The sequence below is a fragment of the Aptenodytes forsteri genome, unplaced genomic scaffold (genome assembly GCF_000699145.1).
Source record: "Aptenodytes forsteri isolate BGI_AS27 unplaced genomic scaffold, ASM69914v1 Scaffold18, whole genome shotgun sequence".
NCBI lineage: Eukaryota > Metazoa > Chordata > Aves > Sphenisciformes > Spheniscidae > Aptenodytes > Aptenodytes forsteri.
In genome coordinates this window covers 430,179-433,396 of record NW_008795135.1, presented here as the reverse complement: position 1 = coordinate 433,396, position 3,218 = coordinate 430,179, and positions in this window count along the sequence as shown.

Sequence of the window (3,218 nt, the reverse complement as noted above, 5' to 3'; positions counted from 1 at the left end):
AGCGCTTATGTTCGTGTATCACCTACCTATAGACCCTGCACACTTCCAACAATAGTGATTACGTTCATGATTGATACATTTGCTTTGTATCCTTTTAGATCAATTCAAAGGGCAAACACTTATTGGTCATCTTTATTATAAACCTGGCTAACGAAAACCTCGCTGGTGTTCTCAAAGCTTAGTATTTCCTCATGCTGTTTTTATTTTCTCCAGGTCTTTGAGCAACGGTTTTGCATTAGGCCATATATCCTACATACCAGGAAGAATGAACGTATGGGCAGTACTGCCTTTATATATTAACAGCAGGCTGAAATTCAAAACTCCTTCACTCAGTCTCCGTTCAGTTTTTATACTATTGAAATTCTCATTAAATCAGTTGGAGTTTTACCTCAATGAGGACATGAGAGCACACGCAAGGATGATTTGGCACCACCTGAGAGGTCATTTGGGTGAAGATTGTGTACATTAGGGTTACTCACCAACAGGTGAAATAACTGGATAGTTCAGGGACCGCTGTTTTGTTAAGGTTTTCAGTTCTGGATTACTGCTGTCTAGAATATGACTCATGCTGACACCAGGTGACAGCTGTTCAGTGACCCATGAAAAATGAGCTGGTAGTAGATGTCAAGTCCTTGGGGACCGGACATCCAAGCGGGAAAAGTGAATGGTAGCAAACCGGTCAGAGACCTGCTGAGTGAATGCTGAGCGTGAACTCCCAAAGCGATCGCTTCACAAGGCCAGGAGGGTCCTGGCACAGCCCAAAGGAATTGCCCTACTTGCTGTAACAACCTTTTATTTTCCAGTGCTGGTGGAAACCTGTGCTGTTAATTAACCTCTCATTTATAACTGATGAAACTGCTCCTTGTTGCTATGGGGACATAGGTACGGGCACACTCTGTCCCTTCCTGACGTGAAACCTGGTGAAGTAAAGCCAGCCACATAAACCTTGGGATTACCTTCCTGTAGCATGTGTGACCTGAAGTAGATTCTTCTGTTTCTTTCAAAATGAAATTGTTAGGGAGCAGGTTTAAAAAGCAGTGAAAAGAAGAACCCTTCCCACAGGGTATAATTTCACTCATTGCCATGGGGTTTTTTGGGGGTGACAGCAGTAAAAGTTGCTCCAAAAACACGTTGATAAACTCACAGTAAAAATGTTCCTCCAAGGACTGTGTCAGCAAAAAGAGCTGAATGCAAACTCAGCTCATGAAATCTCTAAAATGCAGGTGGCAGGAAACTGGAAGAGCGTATCAGGAGCAGTAGTTTTCTAAACTTGTCTTCTTTTCATATTTTCACTAAACATGGAGAAAAGACCACCCAGAGATATAATTTCTTTAACCTTAGATCTGAACCAGGACTTACATTCTTGTATTACCTCCCAAGAAAGACAAAAATGGTCTTATGTCCTCTTTCTGCTTATGTGTAAAGGAGACCTGAATTATTTCTGGACATTGCATGTGTTTGAACTTCGAGATCTTATAAAAATATAGACGTTTTTCTTTATTTATTTTTTTCCTACCTTTGGAGGTATCAAGGATGCTTCATGAAAGATGTAGCGTTTCACTTGAAAGAGATATTGATATATTTCCTATATTTCCTCCAAAACGTTAGCCAGTAGACTTGATGTATTTATTATGGAATTTTTCCAAAATACTGACCAGCAGAGCTGATGTATTTTCTACAGACTTTCTCCAAAGTGTTAGCCAGCACAGGTATGTGGGAGTTAGCAAACATAAACAAATGCCTGTAAAGATGTCTTCATTTTTAGTCTGATTTTTCAGTATCTAGTTCTTTGAAGCCATTGTTACTCTCTGGTTCATACTGTGGTTTTCCTAGGCAAATAGGATTTGAAATGTATATGAGTGTACATGTGTAGGACAGAAAAGGAGCCTTTAAAGATAATACTTCTTTGCAGACAGTAAAGACCATTGGATTTTCCTTTTTGATTTCACTAACATTTTATTCTTAATTTCAATGATTGTACATTAACAGACTCATTTTCATCTTATGAGCAACAAGTATTAGAGAGGCATGTTTCAATATCATCCTGATAAAGCCCCTCCAAAGAAATACCATTTAGTCTGGGTTACAAGTCCAGATATGAAACACTGTGCACTGTCAACCAAGATTTTTGCTGGCATCTTGAAGTCATCATTCACCATTGAGTGATGGGACAAGGCTCAACCAAACTTAGCTATGGCACATATGACAGGTTTTGGCATGAGCAGAGTGCTTGCTTTCTTTTTAATGAACAAGCCTGTGCTCATGACTGTCAACTGCTCATCAAAACACAAAACTTAAATTCAAAACGTGACAGATGCACCACAGCTCTAGCATTTTCCCCTTTCAGTTCCACCTGAAAACATAGGCAACATTACCTGAACACTTCTCCTTAATACACATAATACTCACGGCAGGCTAAATTTATAAATCAGTACCATTCAAACATATGGATTTAATCCCCTACTGCAGAACTAGGTACAGCCTGATTTTGTCTCTCTCCAAAACTGGAAAAAAATAGACAAAAAAATTAACATCTGAATCCCATATGTCAGGTCCTAGGTATAGTTACAATTTTTATATATTTATGAACAGAATTTAATTTCTCAAACTGTACTATTCCAAAATATATATTTAAAGATCATTACTGCATTATTGAAGCACATTTAATCTATATTTATCTTCTAGCTAGCTAATTCTGCCTTATTTTTCTTTGTTATAAATGTTTTACTAAATTGTCTGGGTTCTTTTTTTGCTAGGCACTTGCAAAATCAAAATCCCCTCAGGTAAGGACATAGGATGAGAACATCAGCTCATGAAAATTCAAATGCTTCACCTACTTCTTTACCACATTCATTTCTTCAGTGCCTGTTTCTTTAAATACTTATCTGAATTTTCCTCCAAAAGTTAATATAATTTCTTTTTATAATAAAAAGGCTCAAATGTGAGGATTTCCATTTTGAAAACAGAATAAAAATAAACACAAATTACTAAAGAAAATATTTTTTTCTGAAATTTCCGGTAAAATAACATAGATTGACACTGGATGTTAGTAAGCTGCTACTTCAGCTGACTGTGGCTAGTTGGCATCAAACATTAGATCCATCATAGAATCATAGAATCATAGAATCATTAAGGTTGGAAAAGACCTCTGAGATCACCGAGTCCAACCATTGACCCAACACCACCATGCCCACTAAACCACGTCCCTAAGTGCCGCA